Here is a 19,591-nt window from a genome sequence, read left to right as displayed (position 1 = left end):
CGTTGCTATGGGTTGCCCAAGATCCATAAACCTGGTTTTCCATTAAGAATCATTGTTTCGACTGTTGGCAGCCCTTTGTATAATCTGTCTACTTACATACAGGATATATACTGCAAAGGTCAATTATAAAGCCAGTCTCGCATATCAATGACGGATGGTCTTTTTCCGAAAAGATCAAGGATAGTATTATTAAGAGTGGTCAAGTAATGATATCATTAGATGTTAGCTCGTTATTTACTAATGTCCCCAAAGAATTAGTTTTGAACGTCATTAAAAAACGCTGGAATAACATCACTTCTGTTATTGGTCTTAGCCTTCCTCAATTTATACATGTGGTTGAATTGATTTTGGATTCGACCAGTTTTAGTTTTAATGTACAGTTTTACGAGCAAATTTTCGAGAGCCCTATGGGCTCTCCTTTATCTCCAATACTAGCGGACATCGTCATAAATGATTTGGAGTCTCATTGTTTGAATTCGTTAAGTTTTAAAATCCCAATTTACTATAGATATGTTGACGACATTTTTGCAATAGTCCCACGCATATGATGAGATGTTAGATACCTTTAATAATTTCCACCCTCGCTTAAAATTTACGTTTGAAATTGAACAAAATGAGTCCATTAGTTTTTTAAATACTACTGTTTTGTGTGTAGACAATAGACTCATAACTAATTGGTATAGGAAACCCACTTGGTCGGGAAGATATATCAACTTTTACTCGAATCACCCCATGAAATATAAAATTAATACTATTTATAATCTTGTTGATCATGCTTTAATGCTCTCTGATACTAAATTCCACAATGAGAATTTAAATACCGTTTATGAAACGCTGCGTAATAATTGTTTTCCTGACCAACTTATTGGACGATACATCCAAAAAAGGATTAATTTTTTAAAAAACCGCAAAAATTTAGATTTTGCCCCCCGGAAAAAATTACAACCAAACAGCCTTTTTATTTCAATTTCTTACGTCAATGATTTCAGCTTTTGTTTGCGTCGTCTTATGTGTGACGCTGGTTTAAACATGGTTATGACTATAACTAATAAACTTAATACATTGATTAAGCGTGGTAAAGATAGATTACATAATGACTGTAGAACCGATGTTGTTTATAAATTACAGTGTAAAGATTACGATGCGCTCTATATAAGCCAAACAAAACGACATGTACGCACACGTATTAAAAAACATCTTAACAATATAAAATTACATCCTACTAATCAATCAGTTATTAGCAAACACAGAATTGAATTTGGACATGAGTTTGAGTGGGACAAACCGGTTATTTTACATAATATAAAATTTATTAAGAAGAGAGAAATAGCTGAAATGTTTTTCATCAAGAAATTTAATTCTACGAAACTATTTTAACCTATAAAGAGACACTGAAAATTTAAATAATATTTATGACAAGATTATAAAGGTCGTTTGAATTGTTGTTTTTCTTTCTAAAAATTGACAGTTTCGTTTAAAAACTCATGTTGACATGACGTGTCTCGTTGTTTGCGTTTATTTCAATTTATTAACCGTTGATTTTAACTAGTGAAATGTTTAATTGTTCCACAATTAAGTTTCACCTTTATACATATCCCATTGTATTCTTTCTTTTTTTTTTTTAAATTTACGTGTGAGTAGACTAGTTTTTTAATGATATCACATTGTATTGTTTGTTAAATTCGGTATTAATTGTATCCATATATTTTTTGATCCTTTATATATTTTCTTTATAGTGACACTTGAAAAGGACCACAACCATAAGGTCGAAACGTCGTGTTAATAAATTAAAGGATTTTGGCTAGTTAGGTTGTTTTAATTAACCCGTTGTTTATAATTGAATACTAGCGACTTTAATCTTTAACTTCTAATTAAAAAAAATTAATTAGTAATAAAAAAAGTATTTAGTAAGAGAGTTTACATAGTCACAAGTGTTCCATTACCAGTCGCGAAGAATAACAATTATGACACTATGATTTTTACTTTTACATTACTATCTTATTTATTTATCTCTTAAAATTTATATTATTGATCCAGATAGCAAGTTGCCCGCAGGTTGCTATTAATTTGCTTGAACTTCTTTGTTTAAGTTGCTTTCCATATTGAGGAAAGCGGCTTCCGATTTTGCCTATTCGATTGTCGACTTTTATTGCCACTAACCCTTGTGAGCAACTTGATGGAAACAGTTTTTGACCGATCGTATATTAAGTTGTTAGAAACAATAGGGCAACATGACGCAAACAGTTTCTTAAAATCTTACCTGATAAATTATTGCTAATAATGTACCGGCATTTTAATGACAATAATTGCTGTTAAAAAAAAGGATCAGGGAATTTTTTAATTCGTCTGAGCGACGAATGTCGTTATCGTTAATTATATACTTATCGATCTCCGATTGATATACATTTAAATCTAAAAGTATACATCAATCAGAGATCAATGAGTATCAGTTAACGATAAAGACAGTCATCGCTGAACGTTGCAAGAATACGGTTAATTTGAAGGCATAAATAAATTTAATACTATCAATTTTTTTCAAAGAACAAAAATAAAATTTTATTATTCTATATACTTTCTTGTTATAGAAAATTTCTTACAATCAATATATAAAACTATTAAAAAAACAAACAGTATTTTAAACTATTTAAATAAAACAATTAATATTTTAAAATTTTTAAATAAAACGAAAAGTATTTAAATATTTGTATTAACTTCTAAATATCTGTTTTATCTCATTGCAATATTAAATCTTGAAATAGCTTCATACAAATGTATTTATGTATAATATTTTACAGGCACTTTACAGGCATTTTTACAGGTACTTAACGCATACATATATCTACACGTATATTTTTTATAATTTTCTTCAAAATGTAACTCATCCTCTTAACACAAAAATACGAGAAAGAATAACAGCTTCTCGTAATATAAACACAACTATATCATGAAAGTCAAACCAGAAAAAATCCTCAGCACAGTTGTTGCTGCTGGCGCGAGCCACTTCTGCAAAATGCATGAAAAATAATATAAAGCAAAACGAGTACAATATTTAGGTTCCAAAACATCTTTTCTGTGGAAAATTTTACTCGAAATATATAGTACACGTAATATTATATCGAGTAAAATTTTCCTCGCAGAAGATGTTTTGAAACATAACTTTCTATCAAGCAGCCACAAAAAACCTGTCGTAATGAAGAGAGAAATGTTGCCAATTTTTTAATGCAAATTATAATGTATACTTACGCACTGTATCGCACTGTGAATTTCTCCGAAATTGTAAATTAGTCCTCTTCATACGAGAATGTAGAAAGAACAAGAACTTCTTATAATTAACACACTTGCCACAGTCACTGTCACTGTTACTCGTGCTGTTACTCTGCTGCCGGCTGCCGCTAGTCATAACACGGGAGGACAGCCAATAGGCGTCCGCGACGTCGTTAAGCATGAGCGCAATATTTGAAGAGATGAGAATGCTATTAGCGCTAACAGTATTGTTCTATCTTTTATATATATTGATTATTTTTATATATAATATTGTTGATTACTATACTATATTTATATATATACAGGGTGTCCCCGAATTGGCGGATCAACTCTCGTGGGTAAATAGAGCGTGTTAAACTGAAGAGAAAAATCTTATATCATTTTGCTAAATTCGCAATAATTAATGAGATATAAATTAATTAACATTGGCCAATACGTGCCAGGATAAGCGCGCGGCGCGAAGAAGCCTCCTACTTGTTACTTGATACTAGGCCAATTCGGGGACACCCTGTATATAGTAAAAAATTATATGAAAAATATTTATTAAAAAATATTTATTAAAAAACATTTATTAAAAAATTTATTTATTACAAAATACATTAAAATATATAAAAAGAAGAAAAATTATTATTAAAAACATTCAATTTGCTGTCCAATCTCTGTCTAGGCTTTAATATATATATATATATATATATATATATATTTACAGGGTGTCTCAAAATGACCGTATCACCTCTCGGGTGCAAGTAGAGCGGGTTAAATGGAATAGAAAAGTCCTGTGCCATTTTGCGATTTTCAGAATAATTATTGAGAAATTAATTTACAAAGATCGGCAAATCCGGCGCGAGTATCAGCCCGCTGCAAAAAAGATGGCGAAAAGGACGGCCTACCACAAAAAAGATGGCGAGAAAGACGACCCACCGCTAGGCCGGTCGCTAAATAATAATCGTTAATCTATTATTCTTATCAACGCTTCTCGTCTATGCTCTTGGTAACTGCGAGGCAATGGCGCCTATTTACGCCGCGCGCGCTTAGCGACCGTCCTTAGGGCTGTCTTTCTCGTCTTCTTTTTTGCAGCGGTCTGATACTCGCGCCGGATTTGCCGATCTTTGTAAATTAATTTTTCAATAATTATTCTAAAAATTGCAAAATGGCACAGAACTTTTCTATTCCATTTAACCCGCTCTACCTGCACCCGAGAGGTGATACGGTCATTTTGAGACACCACATATATATGTATATACAGGGTGTCCCATTTTAATCTCCTCGGGCAAATATTTCGAAAAATATGGAAGATACGGAAAAATGTTTCAGACAAAAGTTGTATGTTTTCGAGGAGGCCATAAGATGATACCATTGGTTTGACCTTGAAAAATCATTTGAAGGTCACGTGAAGGTCATTTCAAGTTTTTTAAATGGAACACCCTATATATTTTTACATATTCTTGTAGCTCATCTTGAGACTTATGACAAAGTATTTTTCATTAAGTATTTTTTGAGTTATAAGGCTTCAAAGTTGCAGTATTTTGACATAAAATACAAGATATCTCGTAAAATATTCATTTTTTGATTATCTTACTCTAATACTTTTATGCACAGAATAACGAGACAAATCAATTGGCATAATTAAAACACATAATTATGTTAAAGTAAAAATGTGTAACTGTTAGTTGCAAATTCAGATTTTTACTTTCAATTTTTACTTTTGATTTTTACAAATCAATTGGCATAATTAAAACACATAATTATGTTAAAGTAAAAATGTGTAACTGTTAGTTGCAAATTCAGATTTTTACTTTAACATAATTATGTGTCAAGATATAGAAGCTGGTGAAGCAATGCAAGATTTTAAAGATCTTGGTGATAAAGCAGTTCAAGAAATCGATATATCTGAAATGATAGCAAAATTAAATGAGGATCAGAAACGTGTATTCGATAAAGTTATCAATACTGTAGAGTCAGATAAATCAATATTACGATTATATGTTAGCGGCGAAGGTGGTACTGGAAAAAGCTTTTTGATCAAGACTATTACATGCTGGATAAAACAAAATCTTAACAAAAATACTGCTGTAGCAGCACCTACTGGTATAGCAGCATTTAATATAGATGGTTTGACAGTCCATAGATTACTTCAATTATCCGTTGAACATGGTCATACTCCTAAGTATAAGTAACTATCTGATCACGTATTGGAAGTTTTACGAACACAGCTTAATGATGTTATTGTTTTTGTAATTGATGAAGTATCAATGATATCTAATTTGACTTTAATGTATATACATCTTCGATTATCTTAAATATTTGACACAAGTGATTGTGATGATGGTTGGTTTGGTCGAAAGTACATTTTTTTATTTGGAGATTTACTTCAACTACGCGATGATCCTGTTTTTAAACATTTATCAAATAAAAAAATTGCTAAATATCTTAGTTCCTTAAATGCGGTTAATTTATTTGACTATAATGAATTAACAATCAATATGCGTCAGCAGGGAGAAATATCAGCAAGGAGATAACACTTATCGTGACTTATTGTCGAGAATTCGTATCGGTTAGGTTAGGTTTATTAACAAAATCTGATTGTAAGATTCTCGAAAGTAAAAAAGTTTGTTTTAAAAGTGATTCCTTCGAATCTAAACTAAACGAGTTATGTAACTTTATTAACAATCTATCATTAGACATCGTTTGTTTACTCCCCACTTGTCATATGTGTGATGTTCTCAATGATGCAATGTTAAGTCATATTGCTTCTAAAGAAATAATATTAATTGCTGAAGATACAATTGAATGTATTCCATATATAAAAAAAAAGTATTAAAAGTATTATCAAATAATGATGATGATAATTCTAGGACAGCTGAGCTTTCGAAAAAAATCATTATTAAAATTGGAGTAAAAGTTATGATACGGCGTAATATTGTTAGTTTGGGTCTTGTAAATGGTACAATTGCTAAAGTGATTGCAATTGTACAAGATAAAGATAACGTAGAAAAAATTAAACTTCTTTTACCATCAAGTTTAGGATATTTAATTAAAAGAGTAAGTGTTAAATTTGAGGTGGTAGATAGAGCATACGTTGTCAGAAAACAATTCCCAATATGTTTGAGTTACGGCATCACTATACATAGAAGTCAAGGATTGAGTTTGCAAAGTGCTATTATGGACATTGATTCACTATACATAGAAGTCAAGGATTGAGTTTGCAAAGTGCTATTATGGACATTGATAATTCTGTGTTTAATTGTGGCCAAACTTATGTTGCATTATCGCGACTAACATCTCTAGAAGGATTACATTTAATTAACTTCGACCCTTCATCAGTAATAGCTAGTAAAGACGCAATTATTTAATATAATTGTCTAAAACAAATACATAAACCAAAAGCAAAAATGATTGCTGTGTCAAAGGAAAAGTATTATAAAGTGAAAGATGTCTCATGGGTGTTACCAAAAGTAGTTACTTCTATTCAAAAATCAAGTTTAAATGAAAATGTTCGGAAAAGTACTGCTTAGGTCATGCATGGTTTCCAAAATACAGAAAAGGTTTCATGTTATGCAAATGCAGTATTACAATGTTTATTGAATTTAAGTGCCATTAGACAGCAATTGATAAATCTGATGTTTTACGTATATTAATGCATCGATATGAAAATGAAATATGTAATTTAAATACATTGTAATGTTCCGCCTTTCCCGACGTCTCGGACAAGCTCGCCGGTTCCAGGATTCGGGAGAAGGACGGGCACGGCTGGTGATAGACTCCTCTCTCTTGTATCTCTTAATCGAGTTTATTATGCTCGTATATGGTTTCGTGGATAACGGTATTCACAACTATTTACAATGGCGGAGGAAGATATGTACACGGGGCGGTATATACACGTAGTTGGAATGCGTCCCGGTGGTGGACGTCTTGGCGGTTCGGTCGGAGGCATCCTAGTGGCGGACGACTTGACGGTTCGGTGCGTGGTGTCCGGGAGTCGGATGGCTTGGTTATTCGGTCGGTGGCGTGCGTCCCGGTGGCGTGCGTCCCGGTGGAGGACGTCTTGGCGGTTCGGTCGGAGACGTCCTGGTGGCGGACGACTTGACGGTTCGGTTCGTGGCGTCCTGGCGGCGGACGGCCTGCTCTCTCTCTCTCTCTCTCTCTCTGGTCGCTCGGAGACGGGCGGGTCGGTGGTTGTCGTCCGGAAAGGGACGGATGTCAACGTTATTCGCCCGGAGACGGGCAGTTTGCGTGTTGTCGTCCGGAAACGGACGGTTTCGATCTCGTGCACGGGGCCGGAGGCCGGGGACGCCCGGTTGGTTCAACGAGAACGCTCGTTGTCCGGAGGATAGGTGCCGGAGGCCGGGGACGCCTGGTCGGTTCAACGAGAACGCTCGTTGTCCGGAGGATCGTGGTAGGATAGTCGCTAGTGTCTGGAGCCTCGAGAGAACTCTCTCGAGGAAGGATCAGGACAGGACTAGATGCCGGCTCTCTGGCTGAGCCGGCTTATATACCCGCTGGCCGGCCTCCCACTCTCGGTTCTGGTCAGAATAGGGAGGTGGTCGAGTGGGAAGACCGAGAGTCCCAACGTTGTATCGACTGGTGGCGCCGAAAGGCGCCGATTATTTGGCAGGGGCGGCAGTTCGGCTCCTGGTGACTTTGTCACAACATATGCAATACAATTTTTAGGAGAATATTTTTCAAGTCATATAAAACGAAATGCATCTGATTTTTTTATAGCTCTTCGTGAAAAATATGAATATATAAAAAGTTTAGTGAGGCATCAAATAACTTCTATTAGACGTAAAACTTGTGATAATACAAAAACTACTGTTGATGATAATATTATTATTTTTATTCCTATTTATAATTTGAAAAAGAAAAGTTATAATCTTAATGATTTATTAAATATTACATTTTCACTTTGGTGTCAGTCGCATAGTGAATCGTGTGACTATTGTACTGGAAATGATATAATATTCAAAAATGAAATAATATTGACAAAAGAGATAATTGTTATTCGTTTAATATTATTTTCATCACAAGATAATAAATTAATGAAAGCAGCACAGACTTTTAATTTGAGTGCTGTTCCAACAACTAAAGTGTTAATAGATGGACAAATGTATAAAGTGATGAATGCTATATTTTATCATGGTTCAAATATCGATGAAGGTCATTATATAAGTATGTGCAGAGAAGGAACATCTAATATTTGGATCGAAGCTAATGATGCTTAAATTAAAAAAAAGCAATGGCCTAGAGGTGCCAAAGATGTTTATTTACTTTTTTTACAAAATATGTAGTAAATAATATATTTTTCATTTAAGATATAGTACAAAAAATAGTGATATCTCTAGAAAAATTACCTTTTTAAAAAAAAAGGTAAAAAAAGGTGCTAAGTCTCGTGTAAAAAACTGTATATCAAAAAAATTATGCTAAGTGAAAATAAAAACTTCTTAAAATATTTTAACAAAAAAAGGTTGTTTTACAAAATATTATGTAAAAATATACCTCGTAAAAAATTATATAAAAATATATCTTACAAAAATTAATGATATAAGAAAAATTATACTAAGTGAAAATAAAAACTTATTAAAATATTTTAACAAAAAAATGTTTTACAAAAATTATGTAAAAATATATCTTACAAAAATTAATGATATCAGAAAAATTATGCTAAGTGAAAATAAAAACTTCTTAAAATATTTTAACAAAAGAAAGTTGTTTTACAAAATAGTTGTTTTAATTACTTACATTATAGTTTACAAAATAACAATATCAAAATAAAAAATTATAATTATAAAAATTAAAAATTAATATAAATAAAAAAATATAATTAAAAAACTTAGCGCTGGTGTAAGCTAAACAATATGCTAATTAAATTAGCAGCGCTAAGTTTTTTAATTATATTTTTTTATTTGTATTAATTTTTATAATTATAATTTTTATTTATTTTTAATTATAATTTTTTATTTTTAATTTACTTGGTATATTTTTACATAATATTTTGTAAAACAACATTTTTTTGTTAAAATATTTTAAGAAGTTTTTATTTTCACTTAGCATAATTTTTTTGATATATAGTTTTTTACGGAACTTAGCACCTTTTTTTACCTTTTTTTACCTTTTTTTTAAAAATGTAATTTTTTTAGAGATTTAATAACTCCAAACCCTCTTTATCTTTTGTATGTGTGTGTGCGCGCGTGCATACATGCATCCATGTGAATGCATGTGTATCAGAAATCAAAATAATTTCATACCCAATTAAAACTTAACATGTAAAATATTTATAATACATAATTTTCTTTTTTATTACTGAAACATTAGATGTAACAAATGAAAAATGGATGACATTTCTCGTTCGATATGTTGACCCCGAAACTTTAGATATTTGAACTCAATTAGTAAAATTAATAGATATAGACGCTAAAAATAGCAGTGCAGAAAAGTTATTTTACGAATTTTAATCTGAAATGCTTAAACTTCAGATTCTGTTTTCCAATATTGCTCTGTCATGCGACAAACAATGCGTCTGTCATGACAGGAAAACATTTATCTTTTAAAACAAAACTTAAATCAAAAATTTATTAACATTTCCATGTCTTTGTAATTCCACGGCGTTGGCTGCGCATGCTGCATGCGCTAAAATGCCCGATTGCGAAGAATTTTTGAGAAAAGTTTCAAGTTACATTAACAGCAGTCCAAAACGTTTAACTATTTTTAATGAATTTTATGAATATTTCCAAGCTACAAATCATAAAATTTTGAAGTTATGCGAGACTCGGTGACTTTCGCGTTATTTGTGTATTGATAGACTTCTGGAATCGTGGGATTCAATAAAACATTTTCTTAACGAAATGGTCATGAGCGAAAAATCAAAGTCTGGGGAATATTTATTGTCTGTAATGGAAAATGTAGATATAAAAGCATATTATTTATTTTTAAAATGTTTTGAATTTCTTTAACTCTTTCAATGCTTTCTTCTAAGCTCATGAAACAAGAATACATTTATTACATTCTAAATCCGTAAACTTTATAATACAAATATCTCAAAACTTTTTGAAACCAGAATTATTAAAACATATTCTTACAAATATTTCATTTAATGAAAAAGACAATCATAAATCTCTCGATAGCATAATTTTGGGATCAGATTGTGAAGAATATCTTTCTCAATTAGTAAAGGAAGCTTGTTACAACATGCAAATGTTGTAACAATTATTAAACAAAATTGTTAGCAATTTTACATTACATTATTGGATTGACGTTTCAAAATGTTTTGTCACATATTATCAAAATTGTTATTTGTAAGACTTTGCTTTTCTTCAACAGTTAAATCTGAATACAATTTAAACCATTCTGTTTTTAAGCCATCTTCATCAAAACCGTTGAGGGTTGTCGCGATAAAAGAAACATCGTTAAAAGATGTTTCTCTATTACTATCAAATAAAGCTACATGTGACTGAAAAATGTGCACCAGCAAGTGGCCCACGAACATTATAATCTTCAATATTTTCAGCATCGTTATTATTTGCGTATAGGACTTCGTTGTGAAACTCATCCAACACATCAGCATATAGTATCTCGTTAGCTTGTCGCATATTATGCAAGACTGCACAAGCATTTACAATTCTTTCCACAAAACCAGGATCATATTGTAAAACTCTGTGTCGGGGAAGGCATCTCCAAGTAGCTTTCAACACACCAAAGAGACGTTTGACGCATGTTCTTGCTTTACACAACGTTTCGTTGTATGCGAAACGAAACGTTCCTTCCGGCTCTCGAGGTAAAGGCGTTAACAACAACGGTTTTAAAGGATAACCTGAATCACCTGTATGAACAAACAAGATATTTAAGTAGTGTGTTAAGGAGAGTTCTAACCCAGGAGCTCGAGGGGGGTGCGGGGGCAGAGGGGGAACCGCGAGCGCGGGGGGATGACGTCACACAGGTCCGCGGCGCGGTTGGTAGGCGAGGGGTACGCGGAGAGGGGGAGAGGTCCGCGACACAGCCGCAGGTTCGCGGCGCGATTGGTAGGCGAGGGGTACGCGGAGAAAGGGAGAGGTGCGCGACACAGCCGCAGGTCCGCGGCGCGGTTGGTAGGCGAAGGGCTTGCGGAGAAGGGCGAAGAGGTCCGTGACGCAGCCGGTAGACGAGGGGACAGCGGAGAATGGGGAAGAGGCCCCTATCGCAGCCAGTAGACGAGGGAACAGCGGAGAGGAGAGAGAGGTCCGCGGCGCGGCCGGTTGGCAAGGGGTTTGCGGAGAGGGAAGAGAGATCCGTGGCGTAACCGATGGGTCCGCGAGTAGGGAAAGGGATAGAAAGAGACGGCGCGATAGACGTTCGCAACGTGATAGAGAGAGACGGTGCTATAGGCAGAATTATGATTTTCTGGCTGAGCATGAAATTTCTGTTTCGATTAAAAATGATAAAAATGAAGCTATTAATAGAATCGAGCTTTTTTCAGAAATAGCGTCAACAAAGATCATAGATTTGTTCGAATAACAATCTTGAAAATTACTTAGAAGACTTGAACATAGATTTTGACCAAACGGTTAAGAAAGACTTGGTGAATACAATCTTGGAAGTAGAAAACTCTAAAATAGAGACAGCACAAGACAATTATCAGGTAAAAATAACTTTAAAAGATGATTTAATATATGCCTATGCACCAAGACGTTTTGCGTGGACAGAGTGTATTAAAATAAGAGAGATAATGAATGACCTGTTAAATAGAAGAATAATTAGGTTTAGTTCATCGTCTTATTGCGCAAGAGTAGTACCTGTGCGGAAAAAACAGTTCTATGAGATTGTGTGTAGATTTCCGGCCATTAAATAGTAGAGTAGTAAAACAGAAATACCCCTTCCCATTAATTGAAGATTGCTTGTCTCGTCTCAACAATAAGTCGGCATTCACTCTTCTGGATCTAAAAGACGGTTTCCACAATATTAAGTTACACTCAGATGTAACAAAATATTTCGCTTTTGCGACACCAGATGGCTAGTTTGAATACACAAGGTTACCTTTGAGTTTTTGTAAATTACCAGCTGAATTTAAAAAACGCCTGGTCCAAATCTTACAATCGCTTATTAGAAACGATAAAATTATAATATATATAGATGGCATTTTAATTCCGTCCGTTTTAGAGACCCTCTAATAAGAGTCTCGCCATATGATATAACTCGTTACTAGAGACAGAAGTTCATACGGACGCTAGCGCTATTGCTATAGCTCCAAAAGCAAAACTCAGGCCTTTGGTCACCAGTAGCCTATTACAGTCAGGCAACCAATCATGCGGAAAGCCGATACTATAGCTTTGAATTAGAGATGTTAGCAATAGTCAAGACAATTGAAAGATTCCATATTTACCTGTATAGTTTGAATTTATCTGTAGTAACGAATTGCCATGCCCTCGTATTTGTGGTTAACAAAGCAAACATTAACCCACAAATATCACGCTATATCTTAAAACTCCAGAATTATAAATTTAAAATCACAGAGAAGGAAAAAAATAGCACACGTAGATGCACTAAATCGAACAGTCAGTTATATAGAAGCTCTTTCGTTAGAGAAAGAATTAATTTATAAACAGTTACAAGACGCCAGGATTAAAGCGATAGATAAAAGCCTTGAATCGAGGGACCTCGAAAAATTTGAATTAATCGAGGGTCTCGTCTTTAAGCCCAGACAAACCCCGTTTCATGGTACCGGAATCCATGATAGTATTATCCGAGTTTATCGTGATGAATTGTCCCATTGTGGAATCGAGAAAACAGTCCAGGGTATTAAAAGTAATTATTGGTTCTTCGCGTTAAGAAAAAAAGTTCAAGACTACATTAATAACTGTATTATATGTTTAATGTCAAATTCAGCGGTAAACATACGTGAAGGGGAAATGCAAATAACGAATACCCCGTCTCGCCCATTCGAGATTATGCATGTTGATCACTGTGGTCCATTAAAAGAATCACTTTCCGGAAAAAAATATATCCTAGTGGTTATTGAAGCTTTTTCTCGCTTTACGTTGCTTTTACTGATGAAATCAACTACATCTAAAGAAACTATTCAATCTTTATCTAGTTTGTTTTTAAAAGTAGCCATACCGCGAACTTTGATATCAGATAGAGGCACGGTTTTTTCGTCATAAGAGTTTGCTAACTTCGTTATTGAAAACAAAATCATACATCATATGGTGGCTATGGCAGCGCCGTGGGCTAACGGACTTGTGGAAAGAATTAATAGATTTGTCTCGTCTTCATTAAGAAAATAATTGGGATATTTACGTACCTACAATTCAGTACGTTATAAACAATACGTTTTATACGTCACTAAAAGCCTCACCGGCAAAGGTATTATTTGGATGTGACCAATTTAATCTTACGGATTCCAAATTGGTAGAATTTCTCAGAGATATCGCTAAAAGTGACCTTGATATCAAAGAAAATCGTAACCAGATTAGAGAAATCGCTTTAGAATCGACTAAAACATTGAAAGAGTACAATAAAATATATTATGATGAAAGGCATAAAAAACCTTCTCAATATAAAGAAGGAGACTTTGTACTTATTAGGGATGTTATCAAGCCAGGAGAAGAAAAAAACTTAAACCTAAATATAAAGGTCTATACAGAGTAGCCAAGGTCCTAAATAAAAATAGGTATGTGGTAAGCGACATTCCGGGCTTTAATATTACCCATAAGCCTTATAATTCTATCTTATTATCGAACCACATAAAACATTGGATCAGACCTATCGGTTATGTCAACGTATGTAAATAGTTTTATAACATATATAGTTTAGATGTAAGACCTCATATAATGTGCGGTCCGGTATACACTACAAGTATTGCGGAGCGTTTGTAGCAGCGCTACGGTTGGTTCACTTAGAGCTATAAAATGTTACAGCAAACCTTATGACGTCATAAAATACGTCATCATATTCGCTACTAACAATAAGATGCTTCAAGTGCCTCTCCTCTTGAGATGGGTTAGCTGTAGCGTTGAGAAATCTGACATCCGTAGTACGTATTATTGAGAAGAGTTGTAATACTAAGAAATTTAAAATGGAATTACAATTGCTTGATGAAAAAACTGGTGAGATATTTACATTATATGTGACAGAAGAAGAATATGCTCCTGCTACAACAGGTATATAAGCATTATGTACATTTTTGAATATATATAGGAAGATTAGGTTAGAAAACTTTTGTAATTTATAATTGATTTGAAACATTTTTTTCTATTTTCTCAGATTTAACATACCGCAAACCAATTATTAGAGAAGGCAAAATTGACAGAGAGCAATGATATAACAAAGAAAGAAGCTGTGAATGATAATGAAACTTATAATGGTATATACATATGTTACGTCTTCGTATTTATTATCTCAAATAAAGTTTAAATGAATTCTTAACATAAAATATACATGTACATGTATGTATAACAGTTAAATTATTTTTCAGATGGTTTTAGATAGGTAGACCAAGCTATTAGAATGCTGTTGACAGTATACACAGAACAAGAAGAATTATTGATTAAAGGAAAAGTGTCTGTGAAGAAATTTTGGGAAATAATTTCTGAAATATTAAAGGAAAAATCTTATAACATTATAGGACCACAATGTAAAAGTTAATTTCATGGTCTAAAAGAACATATAAAAAAAATTAAAGACCACAGTGCTAAAAGCGGCAACAGCAGACGCACTTGGCCTTACTTTGAGGTATGTATCTTTATTATTTATTTTCTATCAGATTTAGGGATCTATTCTGTTACTTTTAATGATGTTATACATCACTGTGCAGGTTTTTTGTATCATGTAATAACTACACAATGATAAATAACATCATTAAATTACAGAATAAGCCCCTAAGAATAGGATGCAATTGTATATCTTATTTTGTAGATTTTGGACGAAATGTTTGGGAATAAACCATGGATGAATCCAATTATAACTTTAGATTCTGCAAAGAATATACCATCCTCTGGTAGTCTTGTTAGCAGCGACACCACATTTCTATCTCCAGAGTCATCATCTTCACTTGCTTCTTGTAGCAATAAAAAACTCAGAAAGCGTAAGTAAAAATTATTACATGAAGAATGTTTTGTAAATGCATTTTATTATTTTTTTCTACGTTATAATAGATTTATCATTGTCTTACTCGGATTTAGGTTTATCAGAAAGTTAATGAAACTTTATTGAACTTGTTGTAATTGCACAGGAAAATAAAGAAGAAAAAGAAAACATATATAAAGAAACAATAGAAAGACAAGAGCGATTGTTAAATATTTTACAAAACATAGCTAACAAAATGTAAGTGATACTACAATGTACAATGCAATTTCTTATATGTAATACTTTCTTCTCAAAGCCAAAGACTGTTTATAAGTTTATAAGTTTTATTAATGTTTCATATCTTCATGTTATTTTATGTTACGTTATGTCTTATGGATTATGTTTATATCCAGTTTTCTCAGTAAACGATAAGATTGGCCGATAAACTATACGCTATGTATGATTACACAATGTCAAAGTGTATCTAATAAATATTAATGATAAGCAACTATTGATTCTCTTTCTCATAATCACTTCCTTTTCTGCGACATTGCGACTTTTAGACATTCATATTCATTCTGGTTTCTAATTTATGTAAATCAATACACTGAATATTACATCCTGAATATATGTAAGTACATTAATGTGTGAACTGGCTTTCTAATCTACTATAATCTGTTCTAACGCAACATAAAGTTGTATAATCAAATGTATTCTCAATTCTAAAGTAAACAGAATAATATCCTTCATACATATCTAATACGAAGTGTCGCACATATAAAGTTTCTCTTAACTTCTGCTTCATCTCTATTTTGTTCCATATTTTGTACTTGCGGTTCAGGAAACATAACTTCATTATCTAAAATCATTGTCTCCATATCATCATTTTTCATTAAACATATGTTGTGCAATACACAACATGCTAAAAAATGATAAGGAATACGCTCGATACTTTCCATGGCCAAATAATGAAGAAGATTCCTCCAGCGTCTTTTAAATAAACCAATAGCTCTTTCGATAACCATACGAGAAGAAGAAAGACAGAAATTATAATTCTTTTGACGCTGTATAAGATGACCGTTATCTGTATATGGTACCATCAAGTGTTTCGAAAGAGGATAAGCAGCATCTCCTATCAAATGACTATCATCGGGAAACTTGGTCTGGGTCTGTCATATAATCCTGCACAGTTGATAATCTAAATACACAAGCATCGTGTACAGATTCTATATTCCCAACATATACATGTGTAAACAGACGCATATGATTACACACTACTTACAACAAAAAGAAATTACACTTAAAAAATAAATTGAGGAATAAATTATATTTATATTTAATTTGTGGCTACCTTAGCAACACAATACAAATTAAAAAATACAATAGAATATAAATTAGTAATAAACAACACGAATAATTCGAGTGGATCGCAATTTAAACTGAGTTATGATCGCGTCGCAAAGTGACCTCAACCATATTATGGGAAGTATACTTTATAAAATATTTCTTGTTCTTTTACATGCAAGCTCATTAATATAATTTACTTTTTATCTATCATTATATATTTATTTTGAAAAGAGTACATTGCAAAGCAAAACCTATTTGATTTTAACACCTTGCGACGCAATCACCTCAGCTCAAATTGCGATCTAATTTGCAATGCACTATTTTCAAAACTAAAATATAATGTATAAAATTAAATTAACAATAATAATAAATAAAATAATAAATAACAATATTATTTATAATTAATAATTAATATTTTAATATAAACAAATATATATATTATTTCCAAAAAAATTAAATATTGAGATTATGGAATGGGCCCCTCCAACGCCCATTCCCGTGAGAACGCAACCAATATTCTTTTATCGTCTCTCCGACATTTTCATGTTACTATATATGTTCTATACAATAACGATTGCAGATAACTTCTATCATCTTATTTTATCATTGTTTCTTTTTTGCATAATGGCAGCAATAAAAGCTTACAAAGATGTGTTAAATAATGAAAAATATTAATTCGGGAAAGGCAATAATTTGTTGCTTTCTAGAATTCTAAATAAATGACGTCTCATGCATTTTACGTCACTAGAATATTTTGCATTACAAGGATTTCCTTTCAAGGCTACAGTTGTAGCGAAAACGGCAGCATAAATTCCGCAAGAAATAGAATCCCGTTGTATTATTTGTACTTCTTCACAAATTATATCATATTTGTTTATCTTGGGATAACGAAGACGAATATATTCTTTCTCTTTAGCAGCCAATTTATCATACGTAGTACCAGATAGGCTGTCGTACACATGAAGTTTGGTGCCATCAAAATAAATACATCGCCAATGATCTGTGCAAGTTCCGCCAATAATTTGTAAGCTTTTATTGCTACGACTAGCTTCAAGTAAGTGCGGGTATTGTAAGTATAACACACTTTGTGTTTCAAAGCAAGAAGTTTCTCTTACATCGCGTAAAAATAGATCTAACGATTCATCATTTAATTTACTATTTATAGACAAAATATTATTCTTCACTAATGCGAGAGAAGTTATTACATCATCTAACATTTTTTTTTGTCTTTTTATGTCATCCTTAGTTAGATCTCGTTTTTCATTTAAATAATTAGTTATAATGCAATCGTCATCTTGCTCCATTTCTGAAATAACAACAGTGGTAGTGCTTTCAATAACACTTTCCACTTTTATGTCATTTTTTTAGCCGCTTCTTGCGCTTCGATGACATACTGAGGTTCCCGAATAGGCATATTTCTTGCTGCTCTACTATCTACTATTTCAGGAACCAAACAGTCCTCGTAGAATTGTTTAAGCAGTGGTGACATTTTTGTTTCTCAAAATCTGTCATCACTCTCGACAATCGTGTACTTTAATCCAAGGGATGTCCACACAGTAAAAATGCAATATTTTCTTTGAGTTATGTGGAGTTGTCCCTGTACTTGGAAATAGTACGGGTGTTTCTGATTCATTCGAGTGTCATCGGTTTTATCAAATATTCTATGAATATCTGAAATCTTTTTGAGCATTGCATCGATGGGATGTACATGCCGCGCCGCATAAGGACATTTAATCTCAACGATAGTATCGTCTCCGACAATGCCGTCAGGCAAGATATGGGATTGTTTCATCTATAAATATACCATAACTATAAATTTCTATCCTTAATTCCATCTGCAATTGCTCTCGTGCCATCATCTCTTTTTCTTTACCCCACTCAACAGCCGCAGTCGTCAATCAAGGAGGATAAAGAATTGCTTTTACAAGATTTTGGACAACAGAAAGAAGGTGAAGAAAATCTTGTGCTCCAATTACAACGTGTAGGATTATTACAAAAAGTAGAAAATGCTACGAAACGCATTATAGAAAATGCCGAAACGAAGTTGTTTCTCTTCTGCTACAAACTTTTCCAAAGTTTGAAGCAGTGAGAAGACTTCGCCGTATGTTGTGCCACTCCGGGTTTGCATGCTGATCCCGTGTAGCACATTCCAATACAGCACGATTATGTTGTTGCTCTAATAACATTTCAAAATGATTACATCTCAGCTGTTCGTACATATTATTTTGGATATCTGGCCGTTTTGCATTAGGTCCATAATCTTTATCAGCTGTTATTTTAGCAAAATATTTAGATGTACGAATAGAGAGACCTAATTCTTTTGCCGCACGTGTTCGTTGAAGTTGGTTGGCATTTTTTTTATATTTTCAATTATTTCTGTTTGTGTGGGTGGTTTTTTATCTATTGCATGACAAACAAAAGTTAAGGCTCGCGAAGTATTAAATTGTACTACGGATGCTTTAACGCGTGTCTGATAAGAACCTTTCATGGCATAATGAACGCGCTTGCCACCAATAAATTTACTTATAATTCCATTACAACTTTCAACGGAATTACTAGTAAATTGATAGAGTAAGCTATTGGCATTTTCTATAATGCGTTTCGTAACATTTTCTATTTTTTGTAATAATCCTGCACGTTGTAATTGGGGCATAAGATTTTCTTCGCTTTCTTTCTGTTGTCCATTATAGAAATATTGAAGCGAAGCACAATCTTTATGTTCACTAAATACATAGCTAGGTATATTATTTAAATCTTTTATTAATTCTGAAATTTTTGTTTGCCAACTAACTTCACGATTGCGGCGAAAGGTGATAGCCTTGACCACAGCGTTTCGAATTTTCATAACGCTGTGCTCAATGATCTTTTTCAATTTTGAAATATTTCTACTACCAGTACTACTTGCTTCACGTATTTTATTAGAAAGATTGCGGAGAAGATAATTCGT

At 33.0% G+C, this 19,591-nt stretch overlaps 1 pseudogene; it reads left to right on the top strand.

The window, feature by feature from the left end:
• The first annotated feature begins 5,102 nt into the window (after positions 1–5,102).
• LOC140672929 (ATP-dependent DNA helicase pif1-like) lies at positions 5,103–18,733 on the top strand (annotated as a pseudogene).
• Positions 18,734–19,591: the final 858 nt, after the last annotated feature.

The sequence above is a fragment of the Anoplolepis gracilipes genome, chromosome 14, assembly GCF_047496725.1.
Source record: "Anoplolepis gracilipes chromosome 14, ASM4749672v1, whole genome shotgun sequence".
Taxonomy (NCBI): Eukaryota; Metazoa; Arthropoda; class Insecta; order Hymenoptera; family Formicidae; genus Anoplolepis; species Anoplolepis gracilipes.
The sequence above is the reverse complement of the archived record's forward strand: the minus strand, read 5'-3'. Positions and strand labels throughout refer to the sequence as shown.